At 44.7% G+C, this 20,518-nt stretch overlaps 1 protein-coding gene across 6 annotated transcripts in view; it reads left to right on the top strand.

The window, feature by feature from the left end:
• Positions 1-5,199: 5,199 nt before the first annotated feature.
• CAPN13 (calpain 13) overlaps positions 5,200-20,518 on the top strand; it is an 80,296-nt gene continuing 64,977 nt past the window's right edge. For all 6 annotated transcript variants that reach the window (XR_003524430.2, XM_027620546.2, XM_027620545.2 and 3 more), the window contains exon 1: positions 5,200-5,318. The gene's annotated coding sequence lies outside the window, so the exon portion shown is untranslated. The remainder of the gene's footprint in view (positions 5,319-20,518) is intronic.

Raw genomic sequence — 20,518 nt, 5'->3', positions numbered from 1 at the left:
AAATTATTTTATCTTTCATAGATAGTGTGTCAGTGGGCAGTTAGCAGCCCCATCAAGGACCCCACGAGGATCCTCGGCGGCTTCAGGCCCCAGGGTCTCCCCCTTTCTCCCTTCTCTAAGGCCCCTGCCTAATTTCCTCTTCCTTCTGGGGATTCATTTATCTTCCCTGTTGTAGTATTTTTATCACACCCAAGACTGGCTTAGATGGAGCCAGTCTCTTCGGGATATCCCCTTCTTTAGGTACCCCCAACTGAGCTTAATTAGTTTTCTTGTTCATTATGCTGGGGGACAGATGGAGAAGCCCAGAAATCCACAGGAAGAAGCTATCCTGGTTTAAACAGACTCTCCAAGAACGTTTTCTGGAGGGCTCTCCCATCGAGGGGGACAGAGGGTCTCTTTTCAAGGCAACTGACTCAAAACTAAGAGCCTGATTTAGATCCGGTGGACTCTCAGTCCCTGCAAGAAGCTGCTTCTCGATCCTTGGTTCTGGACACACACCATCTTCCTCCTCAAGGTCTGCTCACCCCAGAGATTGGTCAGAGACTTTCCCAGGCAAGTGGGCTATTCCCCCACCCGTTTACCAAATGCCCTTTCCCTGTCTTCAAGCCATCTGCACCAACCTTGCACACTTACTATTTGCACTTGTCCCCACTCCACCCCATTTTTTTTCCTTTCAGGAAGAAGGATGGGTTTTCCGCAGGGCCCCAGCTTAGCTAAAGAATAAGCAATATGGCTCATGCCAATCCTCCCTCGCCCACCCACATATGTTGGCTTGCCTAAGCCTTCTTTGCCTCAAATTCCTGAGAACTTATTTACCGGAGATGCAATCAAAGAAGGAAGCAGAAATGACCAATCTCCCGTCCCCTCGCCACATGTCGTCCCAGGAAAGTCCTGGTCTGTGCGTCCTCCTCAGGCTGCAGTGACAGTGACCACCCTTGAACTGTGCTTTCCCAGCCCCAGGTGTCCATCCAAGGAGCTCACCCCAAGGGATGCTGGAATGTTGAAAGGGGCAGAGCAAGCGCCCAGCAACCCTGCCCTGACGCAGATGCACGTCTCCCAGGGTGTTGCCCTCCTGCTCCTTCAGCACAAGCAGGACTTGGGTCTCTCCAGGCCCTCTCCAGCACGTCAGCAGGCAGGGAAGGGGGTCGTTTTTTCCAGCGCGCCCGTGACTAAGGATTCTCCATCGGTAGCGGAGCCCGGTTCTCCTTGGCCAAATGCTTCTGTCTTTTTTAGTTTGGCAACATGCGGGAACACCAGAAACAAACGTATCGTGCCAGTCTCTGTTGGTTTCTTCGGGCAATACTTAGAGTGTTCAGACTGACTTGCTATTAAAACAGAACTTGAAGAAACACATGAAAATGACTTTCTTTTCCCTCTCTGGACCTTCTCTTTGTCCACGTTGGCTTTCCCTTTCTGGCCTGGGTTATCACCTTGGTCCTTCTCATGTGTGTTCCCGGTTTGCAGCTGAGAAGTCCCAGCTCTCTTCTTACCTGGCTCTGCTAAACTTCCACCAGCCACGGACTAGGTCTGGTTTTACGAACTCATAGCCACCACGTACTGAATGGTTCCTGGGTACCAGATTTAGCAAGAAGCCGTTGAGCTGCCTTTGCTTTTTTTTCACTCTCATGATGGCTGCTGAGTTAGATTCTATTATCATCACCATTTGGAGGTTGAGGAAACAGGCTTGGAGTTAAGTAGCTTGTCCAAAATTCCACAGTTAAGTAAGTGGTGGGGCCCAGACACTATGATTTGGAAACTCGAGTGTGTATAATGTTATCTTGAAGATAATGCTGGATCTGTCACCTATTGCTCTGAGACTAAGAACGTGACTGGGGCACTTCATAATCCACCCAGAACACATCCATAGCCCAGCAAACTCGAGGTAGGTGAGCCTCCGGCCACTGTATACTTTTTGGCACTAGCAAAAATCAACTCATAGGGCGCCTGGGTGGCTTAGTCGGTTAAGCGACTGCCTTCGGCTCAGGTCATGATCCTGGAGTCCCGAGATCAAGTCCCGAGTCAGGCTTTCTGCTCAGCGGGGGGTCTGCTTCTCCCTCTGACCCTCCCCCTCTCGTGCTCTCTCTCTGTCTCTCAAATAAAAAAATAAAATCTTCAAAAAAAATCAACTCACTTTGTTGGCTTGGTTTTTTTCCACCCACAGAGGAATGTAAAAATAATGAAATCGGTTAGATGATCTTTTAACTATATGGCAAACATTCTGCATACCTGTCTGCCTTGTCACAACAGTCCCCTGTCCTACTTTGCAGGGACATTTGATTTAATCCCCTAAATCAACACTGTATTTGTTTTCTTTTATATATATATAATATATGTTATAAATATATATTAAATATAAATATTTAAATATATAAAATGTATTTTATATATAATATATATATAAAAAACCAAGATGGAACCTATCAAAATGAACAGGACTGGGAACAGTTTACCTCGGGGACATCCTGGAGGCTCATGATGGGAAAGGGGTGCAAAGGGGTCTTTCGGGTACTGGTAATGGCCTGTCTCTTCATCTGGGTGCTGGTAACTTGGATTTCATGTCGTGAAACATTCATCAAGCTGTCCTCTGGAATTTGCACTTTCCCACCACTCTGACCCCTGCCCGGACCACCTCCAGCAGTCTCTTCTCTTGATAGGGCCCTCTTCTATCCGTCCCTCCTTAGGGAGCCTCCCATGACCCCCCAGTCAAGATGAGGTTTCCCTGCTTTAGGTGCTCATGGATGGGCCTCCCGGGCCTGGCACAGTGCCTGGCACAGGTGGCTCTCATGAAGGAACCGGTAAAGGAATGATGGCGGGGAGAGGGAGGCAAGCAGGCAGAGGGCTAGAATAGAGGCTGGAGGGAAGAAAGCGAGACGAAGGAGAAGCAGCAGCAGGGAGGGGAAGAGCTGCATCTCCCAGGATCTGGCATCTTGAGGCATGGCTAGAGATTGGCACGAGGGCACCCTCGGGAGTGTTCACTTGAACGGATGAAGACTCCCCTGAGGAAGAAGTCACCCCAAGGGAAGGCAGACTCACCGGGGGCAAGATTGGCTGCAGGGGCTCACAAAGGGAGGGCGGAGACCCCAAGCCCAGGCTGTCTCGGGGGTTCTCCTGGCTCAGAGGAGGGGACACACTAGAGCAGTCTCTCTGCCAGTTCTGTAGGACACTGAGAGCAGGGGTGTCAGCTGTGGGGGGAGCAGACGGCCACCTCAGGGATGGTCACAACTCTGGCAAAGGAGGGGCGGGTGACCACAGCCCGGGCGACTACAGCCCGGGCGGGAGCGGCCACAGCGGGGTCTGCACATTTGACATGACGGCGGAGGCCTGGGTGGGCCATCATATGCACTGAAGGCAGGCCTGACCCGGTGGAAGACGAGGTGGGTCCTACATGGGGACCAGAGGGCTGCATCTGGGGGCAGATGTGGACTGCCCAGTGCGGGAAGAATGTGAGGGACACGCCACACTTCCTTCTGACCTGGAGGAAGACCAGCCAGGAAATTAGGACAGAAGTCACCCAGTTCACAGCCCCAGGCTGGATTTCTCTGGAAGACACACATTTCTGAGAGTTGGCTTCTAAAGAGCACATATGAGCGAGGAAGGAGAACACCAAAGAACCGGAAGCCCCAAAAGAAAACAGCCCCTTGGATTTGAAACAATTCTTTCCAGGGTCCCCCATTTCATCCCCAGCGATTTGTGTGTCTCCTGGTACCAAGAACACGCCTTGGGGAGACAGTTCCCCCCCCTTTTTTAAGATTTTTATTTATTTATCAGAGAGAGTGAGAGAGAGAACACGAGCAGGGGGAGTGGCAGGCAGAGGGCGAAGCAGGTTCTGTGCTGAGCAGGGAGCCCGATGCGGGGCTCGATCCCAGGACCCTAGGATCACGACCTGAGCCGAAGGCACACACTTCACCGACTGAGCCACCCAGGTGCCCCAAGACAGTTCCCCTTTTAACTCAATATTCCCAAATCTTGCTCTGGGGCAACAGTTCCTACTCTAAGGAGAAAATAATATATTTGATGACATGAGAGAAGACAAAATCATCATCAGTAAGCAGGAAAACTCCCAGTTTTCTTTAGGCACTGTCTCAAGATACACTTACATGGATAGGACCTTCTAAAGCATTTTCACACCAAGTTTTTCTGAAACTCTGGCTTTCAAATGTTTTTAACTGTATCCCCTATTAGGAAAATCATTTTGAGCACGCACCACAAATAGAGGTCTATTTATTCATTAATTATATGCATAAAATAGCTTGCTTATTGCTGACTGTATTTACAGTGCAAGTTCCAGCGACATGGGTCCCCTGGGGTGCAGGTGTTCCAGTAAATAAATAGGAGGGAAGACAAGGCAAGCCTTATAACCTTCCTATCGCATAGTCAACCACGACTCAGAGGGGAAGGGACTGGCCCAAGTCAGACAGCTGGGAATTGTGGAAGTAGGATTAAAGCCCACTTCCAATGGTTGAGGGACCCCTCCCCTCTACCTGGCTGCCTCCCTGGGGCGCAGTCTCAGCCACACGTGACAAGTGCTCCAATTCTTCCTTCCGTGTTCCAGATCGATCCAGCCCCATCAGTTCCTGCTGACTTCCACGTTTTTCTTCTTGCATTCCCTACTTTACCATTCTCACCTGGAACACAGGGTGAGCACTGCTATCCAGGTTCTCCTCTCTTTCTCCCAGATCCATTAAGCAGCTAGGATGCCGACCTTGCCCCCAGGACTCACCAAGCCCAGGGGTTAATGGGTTCCACGACCTGTTTGTGGAAAGTAGATGCTCTCTCCAGCAGAAGGCCCACGTGATGTGACTTCCTTTGAGGGGCCCCTCTTGATATGCAACACATGGCAACCGCCCTTTGCTGCGTGAGAATGTTCTGCGAGGGCTTCTGTAGAAACACGCATTCCCCCATTCCTGATTCCCGGTGTAAATACTTGGAAACAATGAAAAAAACCACACCCCAGGCAGCCAAGACATTGGCCGCTCAGCTGGGGGCTCCAGGAAGTGAGCTGGGATTAGGAGGTGACTGGAAGCCCTTGCAGTTGAACACAATATCCTTTCTCCAGGAGGCCCCGAGGTCTGGCCCTGGAGTCACTGTTTAACTAAGGTGGGGCACTCCCCGGTGAGCTCATATAAGGAGGAGCCTGCTGCGGGAAGGAGCACAGACTCTGCCAACCCTGCTGGCCTGCGCTTTCTCTGGACCCTGTGACCCTTCTCTGCCACCAGCACTCTCCATCCCACAAAGCTGCTGCTGAGCACGGGGGAGCTGACCTCACCTGACTCCCAGGGGAACACCGCTGACATCAGATGCACCCGTCTAGGAAGCAGGTAGGATGTGAATGGTGACCTCCCTGGACTTTGGACCACAGTAGTGGTCCACACTTCAAGTGGTGCCCACTTCAGTGGGCATATGAATTCCCCCAGAGAGCGTCTTAATTACATACATTCTAAGTCTCTCCATCAGAGAGATGTATTCAGTAGCTCCAAAAACCTGGGACTCCTGGTACAAATGGTCCAAGGTTAGGCTTGAAGGAAAGCAGGGCGAAGAATGAGTTGACTCCCTAAGAGAAGATCATCTAAGCTTGGCATATGTCCTCTAACACCGAGTCACCTTTACTTCTGTGCTCCAAGTCCCAACCTCGAGGGCTACGCTGGCCATAAGGGATACTCTGATGGGAGGAATCCTGTCTCCTTGTTCACCCATGTTCAATTTCTGACACGTAGTACATGTTTCATATTTGCGGAAGGCAGGAATGGGGCCCAAGGCTTGCCTTTTGTTTTCGGGTGATCTAGCTTAATAATTACAAGAACAGAGTTGAAAAATCCGGGTTAACCACAAGACTGATCACCACTTCAGAGACTGAGGCGGCTCCTGTGACCCTTAGAGCTGTTCCCAGGCAGTGCCTCTGTCTCTGGGGCTGCTCAGGCCAGGTCATCCTTGAGATGAGATTCTGTTCTTAGAGAGACTGAGCTCTCGCTGTTTTGCTTAAACCCAACCTAACCAGACTAGAGAAGCGCAGACCTTTTCCCTCTGTAGTTACAGTTGCGTTAAGACCTGCCAATTGCCCTGCTTGTCCCAGGACAGAAACCGAACTTCGCTGACCGCCAGGTGGCATAAACAGGAGAGTGATTCGGCTTATCTTCTTGAATGCCTCCACCTTTCCCAGCTGGACCTAAACTTTTTTATTTTTTTTTATTTTTGGGGGGTGATAGCTTCAGGAGGACTCAATACTCGACACATTGGGTGATGAGAGTCTAATCCACCACAGGTGTTTGTGCCTCCTGCTGTTCCCTCCCTCCCGGGACAGTCCTGATGCAGATTCGCACAGGAAGGCTCTGAGAAGGGCCAAAACAAAGAACCTGGTCAAACTGAGTAGGGCCAGTGCTTCCAATCCCCAAAGCCAGGCTGGAAGTCCTGCTTCAGGCCGTGGCCACCCTGGGGTTCCGTCTGGCTTTTGTCTTAATCCCAGAATTCTCAGGGGACTCTTTTCTACTATGCACTGCCTTTTGCTTTGCACAAACCGTTTTGAATAAAAAAAATTCTGTGATCTAATGGAAAGGCTGTGCATGCTCACCAGTCTGCAAAGCTGGTTCCCCCAATAAACAACTAGGAAAGCTTGGCCAAACCTTATTTCCTCATTTTAAATAATTAAGCTAGTTGAACAAGGTGGTCCCTCCAGCCCCTTGTGAACCGAGCCGCTCCTGCTAAAAGGCAGCTGAGGGTCGTCTCATCCTGCTCAGAGACCATCTGGTTAGCTAATAAACAAATGGCGGTCTTTAAGAGCTGGCATAAGGGTATGGAAATGAAAGCTGGTCCCTCAGCTGCCTCCTGCTGGGGTCGTAGGGAGGATGCACCGTGTCCTGTCCTGAGGTAGTGACCGGAGAGGGGCTGCCTCTGAGCCCTTGGGCTCTGGGATTACCATTCACTCTGCCAAAACAGCCACAAGGGACCTTTAGAACTGAGAGTGGCCAGGACCTTTCGTTCATTTCTCTCTGAAATGATGGTCCCTCGGGCAATACTCTGCCTTCTGTTCCCTGGCTGGGTCAGCCCTGCTCTGCCTGCCTCCCATAGCTATGGATCAGGCCTGACCAGGACCTCCTGCAGCTCAGAGAACTGAGCCGGACCCCATCACAGCCTGTGGACCACGGACCCCAAGGGGTGTGTCTCCACCGGAAGTGATCACACACCTGCTTCAGGAGACGCGGCCAGTGACCCACATCTGGATCAGGGCTGGGCACAGGAGAGGTCCTAGGACCGTTTCCTCGGTTCTCCTCACCAAACATCACATCTTGTCCCCAATCTAATCCTTACCCAGAAATGGCTGCCAACCCGTAAGCTACATCATTATGCTCCATCTCCCAAATCCCCAGCATCCTTTCAAGTACTAAAGTTAAGAAACTTTTAGATGGCCTTACCTTGGGGAGAAACTCGGGGCAGAGGCAATCAGGATGGGCTGGCTCCTAGGACTCTGACTGCCGGCCACGACGGGCACATTCCTCTGACTCTGAGACCGTCCCGATCCAGCACCGCTGTCTCCCTCTGACACTGTCTGCAAACCCTGTGCCCACGTCACTTTCTCCAGAGGGGCACAGGCCTCCCCCTGGCTCCCTTGGGGCCTCACCTGTTCTGGTACATAGCCCAGGCAGCGGGAGGGAGGCCGAGGCTTCCTGGGGTGGCATCTCCTCCTGACTCAAGCTGAGGCTCTTCAGGCACGGTCCCTCCCCCTCCTGGCCTGCCCCCTCCCCTTCCCACCAGGGTCTCTTCACACCCCTCACAGGCAGGCTCCTAGACCCCCTGCTCCTCTTTCTCCGTCTCCCCTGCCTACCCCAACCCCCCTCCAATGCTCTGGCCTTCTTGGATTTGAGACACAGAGATAGAGCATGAGCAGGGGGAGAGGGAGCGGAGAGGGAGAAGCAGGCTCCCTGCTGAGCCAGGAGCCAGACATGGGGCTCGATCCCAGGACCTTGGGATCATGACCCCAGCTGAAGGCAGAAGCTTAAGCATCTGAGCCACCCAGGTGCCCTTCCTTGGATTTTTTTTTAAGGGTAGAATGAGAAAGAAGGATGGATGGAGCATGGGAACTCACAGAGGCCTAAACCCCCCTCAGCCTGCTCTTCTCTGCTTTACTCCCCTTTCCACACACACACATCTATAGACACACGCACACATTCTAACTTCCTTTTCTTTCATGGTGCTCTTTGACATGCTTAATTCAGAAGATCTTTTCAAAAGACTTTTCCTCTCGCACTGACCCATGCACTGCCCCCGTCCCCACGAGCGTGACCCATCCACCTGGGTGGAACCTTGATTTCAGAAAAGGCTCAGAGCAGGCAGCTCGGCCTGGGCCTTCTTGGGACATGCCATGGTCGGAAGTCCTGGAGCTGGCTGGCCAAGGGAGTCTCTCCCTTAGCATGCTTGGCTGCTGGTGCTACTGACCCTCTCTCCACCCCTGCCACCCCCTCAACCAGAGTGGGGGGCAGCCATTGGCACAGCCAGCACCACGCTCCCCATCCCACACTCCACCCCGTCGACCCCGTGGCCTCCCCAGGCGTGGGACGCCCAGAAAGGCCAGGCGCACACTGGGATGTTTGAGCTAAAGCCCCTAATTTGCTTAAGAAGGAGCTGGAAATTAGCTAAGTAGAAAGTAGACCTTCTCTTTATGGGTAGAAAAAAAATCCATGCCCTGAAATCCCAAGATCATACCAAGTATTACACAGTGGTTCTGGGGGCACATGTAGTTACAGAACCCGGAAAGAAAGCTCCACTTTGTCCTCAGAACACATCACCAGTCTAGCTTAGTACCTTTCTAGGCTGTGATTAAATGACACCTATTGGAGAACTCTGGGAATGGGAAGGAGGGTCTTTTCATGCAAAGGCAAGTTTCATTTTTTTTATGTTTGCACATGATGAACCCAATTTAACTGAAAGGAATAATATATTCAGTGGGTTCCTATTTTGTTGTCTACCCAGCAATATCAGTTAGGGTACATGAGAATCCACAATCTCCGTTCCAGAAACACAACTTTACAGTTGGAAAGCAGCTACAAGAAAGTCCAGCCTTTGGAGAGTTCCAAAGGGGGAAACGGGCAAGGGGAGGGGGGCAGAGTGCCCGAGACTCAGAGCCTCAGTGGAGCGGCACAGACTGCCCTCGGCCTGGCAAGCGATGGTTTTGTTACCCCACGGGCACTCCTGCGAGGGACCCATCAGCTGAGGTCTCTGAGCTCCCTGAGACCCTAGGTCCCAGAAGAGGCTGGGTCCACACAGTGAGGGCACCAGGGAGCGAGGAGGTTGGCGCTGCACTGTCTGGGGGCCACAGAGAGTGGTTTTGGTTTTCTGCCTCTCCCTCACCAGGCCGCGCATCCCCTTGGCAATCAGCCCCGGTGCTGAAAACAGAGTCCCTGAAAGGTAAGGGGTGGTTCTGTTCTGAATACTTATTCCTCTGCTACCGGTTCCAGGTCTGGGAGCTTTCCAAATCTGAAGCCATTCTAGAGCCTTCCTCCATTTCTCTGGCTCCCATGACCCTTGGTGGGTTAGAGATGACCTCAGACCCCTCTCAGCCCTAATGACACAGAGAAGAAGATGCCCCTTGGCAGGGACAGTGACCTGCTCGGCTTGTAGGCCAGATCACCCACCTTAAAGCTGGGGGCTGGACAGGAGTCTCAGCCAAGCGCTGGCCAGACTTCTCGGACCCTAGCCTCAGTTTCTCCTTCTGCAGAGCAAGCCCACAGAGTCGTCCTCTGAGGCTTGTGCCTTTCTAGGGGCCACACACCGCACTCACAACTTTCAGGCCACAAAGGCCGGAAACTCACTGAGCTGATGCTGAAGTGGGGGAGGCACGGGTCTAGTTGTTAAGTTCCTTTCTAAACCCTAAAATTCATGTTCATGTTCACCTTTACACCACCTCATACTAGGTCTCCTTGAGAAATAGTCATGTGCTTTCCCAGCTAGCAATTTGCATATGTACAAAATTCCCTTTTTCTTTCTTTTTCTATCTACCTCTCCCCTCACTCCTCTTCCCCCTCTGTTTCACCCTGCCTTCACCTCTCCCTCTCTCCACCCCCGCCCCGCCTCTCCACACTCTGTCTACCTCTCCCTCTGTTCCCTCTTCTCTCTCTCCAGAGCCCTGAGGTGTGCCTAGGTGTCAGATAGCTGAAAGTGGTTTGCGTGGGGCTTTTTTCCGCCAGAGAGCAGTTAAGTGCCTTATTTTCTCCACTCGGGTGGCTAAATTATTCTCGATGTGTTAAACAGTGTAATTAAACACATACACACGCGAGTGCGCCGGGCCCCTTCCCCCACCCTCCTGCCTCGCTCCTTGTCAGCAGAGAGAGTGTCAGCCCCAGCCTTCAAGCTCTGTTAGTTTTAATTTGAGTTGTGGAATTAGTAATGGGTTTTGCTGGAACACTGTTGTGGGAAATAGATCGCTCCTCGTGCAGGGTTTGGGCACCATTTCAAATGAGTATTTGTTAAGGGGAAAACCATCCCTTGTCATGTTCTGCTACATTACATCAGATTTATTTCCATTGTTCTGAAAAACACCAGCCTGGAGAGAGCTGTGTGCATCACTCCCGGGCCGAGAACAATTGAACTCGGGCTTCCTGTTTCTTAGCTGATTGAAAACAAAATGCAAACAGCATCAGCCTTTGTTGCTGGGACATGCCAAGCTCCTCCTGGAGGCCCAGACACCAGCGCAGGCCCTGCACCTGTCACTGTGAAGCCTGTGGACCTGCTGGCCAGTCCTTTCGGACCCCTGGCGCAAAGTGACGGCATGGTTAGGTGGCAAAACTTGGATGTGGAGGAAGAAAGGTGGAGAGGACCCCAGCAGGTCAAAGTGGAAAGGATCCGCCCAATGCAAGGATTCTTCTGCACCCCACCTCCCTATAAGATTATTCGACCTCAGCTTGACCATCGCCACTGAAGAGTGCCCATGGTCATTCCTGCCATCGGCAGATCTTCGGCGCTATCCAATAAGGCGGCGACTGGCATGTGTAGATATTTACACTTAAATGTAAATTAATTAAAATAAGATAAATTTTAAGTTCAGTTCCTGAGTTGCACTTGCCCTATTTCCAGTGCTCAATAGGCACATGGGCTAGGCAGATCTGGAGAGCCCTACTGTGGGAAGTCCAGGAGGCCGCTGGCCAAGGCCTGGCATGCCTGTCACCTGTTACAGGGCCCCGGCCCCCGCGCTCACGTTCCGGGCTAGGTCAGTGGGCACCTGGGGAGATCCTGACAGGCTGATCATCAGGGGACCTACCACATAGCTTTTCTTATGTCCCATGCCAAGCCCTTTATAAGGATCATGTCGTTTAATACCCACCTGGTGCTCTGAGGCTGGTTTATTACCACTACGTCCAGCCCATTTTATTTATGAGGAAAGGAGGCTCGGACAGTAAGAGCATTGCTCAAGATCACTCAGTCCCTAAGCAACATCTGATACCAAACTTAAGTTTAAAGTTTCGAGTTGATTCCCCATGCTCTTGACCACCATCCTATGATGTCTTTTTTTTTTTTTTTTAATTTTTAATTTTTAAAGGGACAAGGCAGAGCCCAGTTTTCTGAACAGGAACATAACCCTGGGAGGTCAGAGAAGCAGCAAGGAGGAGCCTGATTGTGGGACCTTTGGGATGGCTAAATCCCTGTTCTCTCAGACAAGGACTATTCTGGAGGGCTGGGAACAGGACTTCTGAGCTGGGTCTGACAGTGACTGTAAGTCACATGGTCTGTCTTTCTCCCAGTAAACCTTTCTAGATTTCCAACTTCCCAGAAAGTGATCTCTAGGTTCCTTGTGTGTTTAGTTGATGGCATTTTGTGCCATTAGAAAAAAATCCCCACTTTTCCCTGGAGGCTATAACTGCTCACCAGGAAACCTTGCTTGCATGCAAAAGGCTCTGCCTTGGCCAGATGCCTTGTGCTACCCTAACACCCTGCTTTGGCTACCATTGATGTGCTGCTTGCAGTGTGGCCCCCAGAACTGAACACTAGTGGACTGGATGTCCAGCAGGGGTTGAGAGCAGCTTTGTACAGTCGGGGGGGAGCTCCCGTGGTGTCTACGGCAGTGCCTTCCTGTGGTGGCCGCACCTCGGAGCGGGGACATCTTTCACCACGTTGCCCCATTTACAACAGGAAGCCAAGTAAGCCATACAAAATCTTTTCAAAATGAAACTGAGCCAAGGCAAATCCCACTCACTATTTACTTGCACAGTTAACTTTTAAATGAGAAGACAGATTTGCAGTTTCCTTGGGTAACTTCCATCTTCTCGGTTTTGAGGTCCTTTAGAATTTTAATTCTGCCATCTGCTTGGATAATTGTTCTTCCTTTATATCATTAAAAAAATGATTTTAAAAAAAGTTGAGAAGTATCTTCATTTTCATTTCAACATCTTCATCCAGGATCAAGATATAAATGTCAAACGGGCCAGGACAAGGGACAGAGTTCTGTGGCTATTACAGTACACTGATTCTGAGATAATCCAAAATTACTCATCCATAATCTCTGGCTCAAACTATGAATTCTGTATACTCTTCCTGTACCATATATTATACTGTATTTCTACCGAACCATAACGTAGGATACAACCTACCCAGTCTTGCAGTCTGGTCTGGTTTCACCACCTTATATATAGGGAATAAAGGGAAATTTTATCAAATAGTTTTCAAAAAATCAAGGTATGTTCTATATAGATCTCAATACACATGACCACATAGATGTGGCATTCTTCTGTTCCTCTAAAGTCAGAGCTCTTTTTTTGGAAGGGAAAAAAGAAAAAGAGAAGAAAAGTTAAGTAATTGGTTTTGATAAGGCTATATTTGCTCCTAGAAACCCAAGCGTTATTTCCTAAGTGTTCAAAGTGTTTCTTTGCAAGTCCATTTCAGAATGTTGCTGTGAATATCCTACTTCTTAAAAATATTATAAAGTTATAAACAATTTTTAAATCAATGCTTCAGGAGAATGTTAATTACAAATAAACTTCCAGTTTTAAAAAGAGAATCTCTCCCAAAGTTTCTTATATTAAGTTCCCAAAAGAATTAACATTTGAATGAAGGTGGGGAGAAATCAGAGGGGGTGACGAACCATGAGAGACTATGGACTCTGAGAAACAAACTGAGGGTTCTAGAGGGGAGGGGGTGGGGGGGTGGGTTAGCCTGGTGATGGGTATTAAAGAGGGCGCGTTCTGCATGGAGCACTGGACATTATATACAAACAATGAATCATGGAACACTACATCAAAAACTAATGATGGGAGGGTATGTGCTATGGTGAGCGCTGTGAATTGTGCAAGACTGTGGAATCACAGATCTGTACTTCTGAAACAAATAACGCAACATATTTTAAGAAAAAAGAAAAAGAAGATAGCAGGAGAGGAAGAATGAAGGGGAGTAAGTCAGAGGGGGAGACGAACCAGGAGAGATGATGGACTCTGAAAAACAAACTGAGGGTTCTAGAGGGGAGGAGGGTAGGGGGATGGGTTAGCCTGGTGATGGGTATTAAAGAGGGCACATTCTGCATGGAGCACTGGGTGTTATGAACAAACAATGAATCATGGAACAGTACACCAAAACAAATGATGTAATATATGGTGATTAACATAACAATAAAAAATTTAAAAAAACTAATGATGTATGGTGATTAACATAATAAAATAAAATTTTAAAAAAGAATTAACATTTGGCTCAATTTATAAAAATTAAACTTCCAAGCAAATAGTCATAACACATTTCTCTTTGTATAAAGTAAACAATATCTGTCAAGGAAGTAAAAAGATAAGCCACCAACTAGAAGATATTTGCAACATATGCAACCAACAAAAGATGACTATCCAGAGTAAATAAAGAATTCCTACAAATCAAGAAGAAAAGACAACGCAGTAGACAAATGGGCATGAGATATGGATATTCATTTCACACAAGAGGGACTACAAATGACAAACATATTGAAAGATATTCAATCTTACCAATCAGGGAAACATAAATTAAGACTGCAAGGAGTTGGCATTTTACTCCCTCCAGATGGGTACAAAAAAGATGCTCGCCAATACGAAGCACTAGTGAGAAGATAGAGCATTGCTGGTGAGATTATAAATTGGTACAACGTTGGAAAATAATCTGATATATTTAATGAAGTTGAAAATATGCATAGACTAAACCCAGAAATTCTACTCAGTGGTCCTACCGCTTCACATACACACCAATATACCAGATGAAAGTTTCCATTGTTCCATCTCCCTACCAACACTTAGTATGGTCAGCATTTAAAATTTTAGCCTTTCTAATGGGTGTGGTGATTATCTTATTGTAGTAATAATTTGCATTTCACTGGTGACTTAAGATGTAAAGCATTTTTTCATGTTGGTAATTGCCTGTTTTTGTTTTCTGGTAAAGTGTTCATATCTTTTGATGGTTTTTAATGGGTTCTTTTTCTCTTGTTGATTTAAAAGAGTTCTTCATGTGTTCCGGACACAAGTCATTTCCCTGATTTTTGTGTTACACATATTTTCTCCTGGTCTGTGATTTGCATTTTTGTTTTCTTAATGGTGTTTTTCATGTTTTGGATGAAGTCTAATTGATCCATTTCTTTTTTCTTGTAAGGTTTATATTTTTCCATCCTGTGAAAGACACACTTTCCTACCCCTAAGTTTGCAAACATTTGTCCTAAAAATGTCTTCCTCTGTGCAAGTATTTTCTTCTAAAAGTGTTATAATTTTATTTTTAGATTTGTAATCATTTGACTTGATTTCTGTTTATCTTATGAAGTAAAGGTCCATGTTTTTTGTTTGTTTGTTTGTTTTGTACCTTTTTCCATATGGAATTAATCCAGCATTGTTTTTTGAAAGGTGTTTGAATCTCCATTGAATCACCTTGGAAACTTTGTCAAAAATTAATTGACGATTTATGTTGTGGTCTGTTTCTGGATTCTCTACTCTGCACATTGATCTAATTGTCTATCTTTTTGCCAACTGAAGTCGGGTTGGCTAAGTCCTCCAACATTTTCTTTTCTTTTTTTTTAAGTAGGCTCCACACCCAGCATGGAGCCCAATGCGGGGCTTGAACCCATGACCGTGAGATCAAGACCTGAGCCAAGATCAAGCATCAGATGCTTAACCAACTGAGCCACCCAGGCACCCCAACATCTTCTTTTTAAAAAAAACTTCTTTGGTTATTCTAGGTCCCTTGTATTTGAGTGTAAATTTTAGAATAAGCTTATCAATTTCTTTAAAAACGAAAAGGCAATCTACAATTTCGGTTGGAATTGTATTGAATCTATAGATACATTTGGAGAGAATTGCCATCTTGGCAATACAGAGCCTTCCAATTAATTTAGGTCTTCTTTAATTTTTCTCAGCAATGATTTGTAGTTTTTGCTGTAGGGAGCTTGGATGTCTTTAGTTAGATATTTTTCCCAAGTTTTTTTAATAGAATGCTATTGTTTTCCTATTGTTTGCTGCTAGTATATAATAATATAACTGATTTTTATATTAACCTTGTATCTTGCTAAATATAAATATATAAAATAATTCTAGAAATTTTTTCTTATTGAGCTGTCTAGGACCTCCAGTACAATGTTAAATAAAAGTGATAACACTAAAAAAAAAAAAAGGTGACAATGGGCATTCTTGCCTTAACTATGATCGTAAGAGGGAAAAATACTCTTCCATCACTAAGGATTATTTTAGCTGTAGATTTCTTTTATAGATGCCCTTCATTAGTTTGAGAATGTTATTTACTTTTTCTAGGTAACTCTCCTTTGAGAGTTTTTAACATAAATATGTGTTGGATTTTGTCAAAATAGGTTTAATTATTGGCTTCTTAAAAATCTTTTTAATATGGTTAATTACACTGATGATTTTTTTAAGTGTTAACCTTATATTCCTGAAATAAATCCCACTTAACCTTGATGTACTATTCTTTCTCTTCTTTTTTACATTGTTGAATTTGATTTGCTGAAATTTTGTGAAGGATCTTTGCTGTCTCTGTTCATGAGGGATAGTGATCCATAATTTTTTTTCTGTGGTGTGGATTCTTTCATGAGACTTTGTTGTTAGTGTTATGTTGAACTGATACAGTAAGTTCAGCAGTGTTTCCCTTCTCCTCCAATTTCTGAAGAAGTTTGTGCAGGATGGGCTATTTTAACCTAGAAAGAGTAAGAGAATTCACCAGTGAAACCCCCTGGGTCTGGGGGTTTCTTTTGGAGAAAGATTTTACTAACAAATTCAATTCCTTGATTAGATACAGGGTTATTCAGATTTTCTGTTTCTCGTGTCAACTTTGATACATTGTATTTTTCAAGAAAGTCATCCATTTCATGTCACAGCAAATTTTTTGACATTAGTTTCTTCATAGTAGCCTCTTATGAGCACCTTAATATTTATAGGGTTTGTGGTGATAAACCCTTCATCACTGATGATATTGGTGATTTGTGTTCACACTGTTTTGTCCTTGAATTACTCGATTCTGGATTTGTCTGTTTTCTTGATGTTCCCAAAGGAGTAGTTTTTGCTTTGCTAATTTTCTCTACTGTTTTTCTCTGTTATGATTTTCTTCTCTCGTCTGTATCATTTACTTCCTTCTACTTGTGTTGGGTTTTCTTATTTCCCTCATGATATCATCTTGGACTCATGAATTATTTAGAAGTGTGTTTAATTCCAGGTATTTGGCAGTTTCCTAACTATCTTATAGGTATTAACTTCTAATTTTAATTTTGTTGTTAGAGAATATCCTGTGTGATTCAATCCTTGGAAATACATGGTTTTATGGCCCCGTGTGTTGTCTGTTTTGGTGACTACATCTCATATATTTGAAAAGAATGTATACTCTGCAGTTTTTAGATATAGTGTGGTATATGTACCAATTACATCGAAGTGATTGATAGTGTCATCCAGATCTTTTATGTTTTCACTGATTTTTAAAATTTTTGTCTAGTTGGCCTAGAAATTGCTGAAACATGAGCGCTAAAATATACTATAATTGTGGGATTGTTTCTTTTTCACTTTAATTTTGTTAAGTTTTGGTTCACATATTTTCTGTTTCTATTCCTAGGTGCCTACACATAAATGATTTTTTTCTTCCTGATAAACTACCAATATTAAATGCCCCACTTTATCCCTGGCAATACTGTTTGTTATGAAGTCTATTTGATCAAAATACTAATATCTACCCCAGCCTTCTTATGCTTACTGTTTGTACGGCACATTTCTTTTTATCCATTTATTGTTGCATTATCTGTGCCTTTATTTAGAGTGTCTCTTATGGGCAGCATATAGTTGAGTTTTGCTATTTTATCTCCTTTGTAAATCTCTGCCTTTTAATTGAATTTAACATATAATTATTGATATAGTTGGATATATATCTATTTTTTGTATGTTTATCCACTGTTTCCCCTTTATTGACTTCTTTTGATTACTTGAATATGTTTTAGTATCCCATTTTAACTTCTCTATTGTCTTTTGGGCTTTAGCTCTTTTTATCATTTTGTTAGTGGTTGTCTAGGGATAATAGTACACATACGCAATCTTCCTAATTCTATTGTTCCACTTGATGTAAAATACAGAACAGTTGCAGCCATCTAGCTCCCTTTAATTCCCTTCTACTGTTGCTCATGTTATAGTTGTCATATGAATTATATCTGCATACTTTGAAACCCCTGCAGACAATAATTTTTGCTTTAAACACATATGTGCATTTTAAAGAATTTAAGAGGAAAAAACTAGTCTTACATATTTACTCATATATTTACTATATACCATTCCTGCAAATTCAGTTTTCCCTGTTATTATTGCCTTTCAAATTGAAGAACTTCCTTTATCATTTCTTCTGAAGCATGTCTTTGGAAGATGAATTCCCTTAGTTTTTGTTCATCTGAAATGTCTTTATTTCACTATTATTGCTGAAATACATTTTCACTGGATACAGAATTCTGGTTTGACATGTCCTTCTTTCAGCAATTTTATTATTTTTTAAAGGTTTATTTATTCATTTTAGAGAGAGAGAGAGCAGAAGTTGGGAAGAGGCAGAGAGAGAGAGGGAGAGAGAGAATCCTCAAGCAGACTCCCTGCTAAACACAGAGCCCGAAGCAGGGCTTGATCTCATGCCCTGAGATCATGACCTGAGCTGAAAGCAAGAGTTGACACCCAGCCAACTGAGCCTGGGTAGGTGCTCCACTTTCAGCAATTTTAAAATTATTCCACTCTTTTCTGTCTTCCATGGCTTCTGGTAACAAATCTGTAGTCCTTTGCATCATTGTTCCCTTTGATTTCACATTTCATTTTTCTCTAGCTTCTTTCAAGATTTTTTTTTCTTTATCTTTGGTTTTCAACAGCTTGATTTTGATGTGCCAGTCATGGTTTTCTTGAGTTTTCAAGCTTCTTGAATTCATAAATTTGTCACCAGATTTGGGAAGTTTTTGATTTCTACAAATACTTTTTCTGCTCTAATATCTTGATCTTCTCTTCCTGGGCCTGAAATTACACATAAGTCATACCTTTTGGTATTGTATCACATATCCACCTAAGGCTCTTTTCTTTTCAGTTGGATACTTTCTTATTCTTTCCTCTGTCATCTTCACTCTGCTCTTAAGCCCATCCAGTGAATTCTTGTTTTAAATTTTGTATTTTGTGACTCTAAAGTTTCCATTTGTTTCTTTTTTATAACTCCCATTTCTCCATTGAGACTATCCTCTCATTCATTTCAAGTGTGTTTCCTTTATCTTATAATAGCTGCTTTAAATTTTTTTTCAGATTATTTCTACATCTAGATCATTGCAAAGCTGCCACCTGTCAATTGTGTTTTCTCTTGAGAATAGATCATAGTGTCATCGTTCTTTAATTTTGAGTAGTTTGTGATTATATCCTGGGCAAAGTGAGTGTTATGTTATGTAGAATCTGTGTTCTATTATAATCCTCTGGAGAATGTTGATTTAAAAAAAAAAAAGCAGGACTCAATCTGATTAAGTTCAGACTATGCATTCAAGTGCACTTTCTGTGAGGGGCTAAGTGCTTAGAAAACTTTCCCAGGATCATGTGGCTAATAAGGGGCAGAATGAGGACTTGAGTTGTGATCTTTGAAAGCCATTTAACTTTGGGGCTTTTCTTTCTTTTTTTCCTAGAGTCATTTAACTTCTGTGCATCTTTCCCATATGTTAATAAGAATTTTTCAATAAAAAGACTTGCTGGTTATATAAGTGTGAAACCCTGAAAGCAAACTTATTTAAGTTTTTTTTTTTTTTTTATTGAGGACTTCTTGGAAGCTCTTGTGAATCTCCATAGGGACTATTTGATATAAAATATTTTCCAAACCATTTGACCTCGTAATCTGTTATTTATGGAGGCTTCTGCTCCACAGAACATACTTGAAAAGAGCTGATTTGAGGCATTCATCCTACCAACACTTGTAAGAATTTTATAGAATATCTACTATGTGGTCTGGCACTAGGTGCTGACAAACCAAAGTTACTAGCATTTAAGTATCTAAGACTTTTCTGCTGTTCAGGAGCCCTCATCATCTTTCCATAAATTTCAGTAATGTTTACATACTCAGCACTGTTGGGTCATTTTCACTTGTGTTTACTGACCTCCTTCATCTAATCTCTGAGGTCCTAATTGATATGCCCCCATTCCTTTTTTTTTTTTTTTTTAGGTTTTCATCCATTTTTTTTAATTTTTATTTTTTTATTATGTTCAGTTGGCCAGCACATAGCATATCATAAGTTTTTGTGGTAGTGTTCAATGATTCATTAGTTGCCCATTCCTTTTTGATTGCACACTGCCTAAAATATGCATCCAGGGCTAGACAAGTTGTTGGGACAGTATGGGGTTAGTCACTGCTATGGACTGAATTGTGTTCCCCCCAAATTCATATTTTGAAGCCCTAACCCCCACTGTGACTGTTTCAGGAGATAAGGCCCAGAAAGGAGGTGACTAAGGTTAAATAAGGTCATAAGAGTAAAGCCCTAAAGCCCTAACCCAATAGGACTGTGGCCTTATAAGAAGAGAAAGAGCTCTCTCTCTCTCTTTCTCTCTTTCTCTCTTTCTCTCCTTCTCTCCTTCTCTCCTTCCCTCCCTCTCTCCCTACCATGGGAGGACACATCAAAACAGTAGTTGTCTATAAGGCAGAAAGAGAGTCCTCACCAGAACCTGACCATACTGTCATCCTGATCTTGGATTTGGCAACCTCCAAAACAGTTAGGAGATACATGTCTGTTGCATAAGCCCCCACTCTATGGTATTTTGTTGTGGGCTGAACAGACTAAGACAGTCACCCAGCTCAGCAGAGGACAGAAGGAAGGACTGAATCAAGCTCACTTTATAGACATTGCGGGGAGCAGAACAGATTTTACAACCACCAACTGTATCTCTTGCCTACTTCTCATTCTAGTTCTGAGGCTTGATGCATTAGCTCACGCAGTCTCTCACATTAGAAACTTCACATAAACTCTTTTTGCCATTTTTCTAGCTCCTCTTGTGCCATTTTTCTTGCTAGACTCAAGAGAAACCCCAGTAGTAAGACAGCTTTTTATCCTGAATATCAGGAAGAT

This window comes from Zalophus californianus, chromosome 8 (assembly GCF_009762305.2).
Source record: "Zalophus californianus isolate mZalCal1 chromosome 8, mZalCal1.pri.v2, whole genome shotgun sequence".
Taxonomy (NCBI): Eukaryota; Metazoa; Chordata; class Mammalia; order Carnivora; family Otariidae; genus Zalophus; species Zalophus californianus.
The sequence above is the reverse complement of the archived record's forward strand: the minus strand, read 5'-3'. Positions and strand labels throughout refer to the sequence as shown.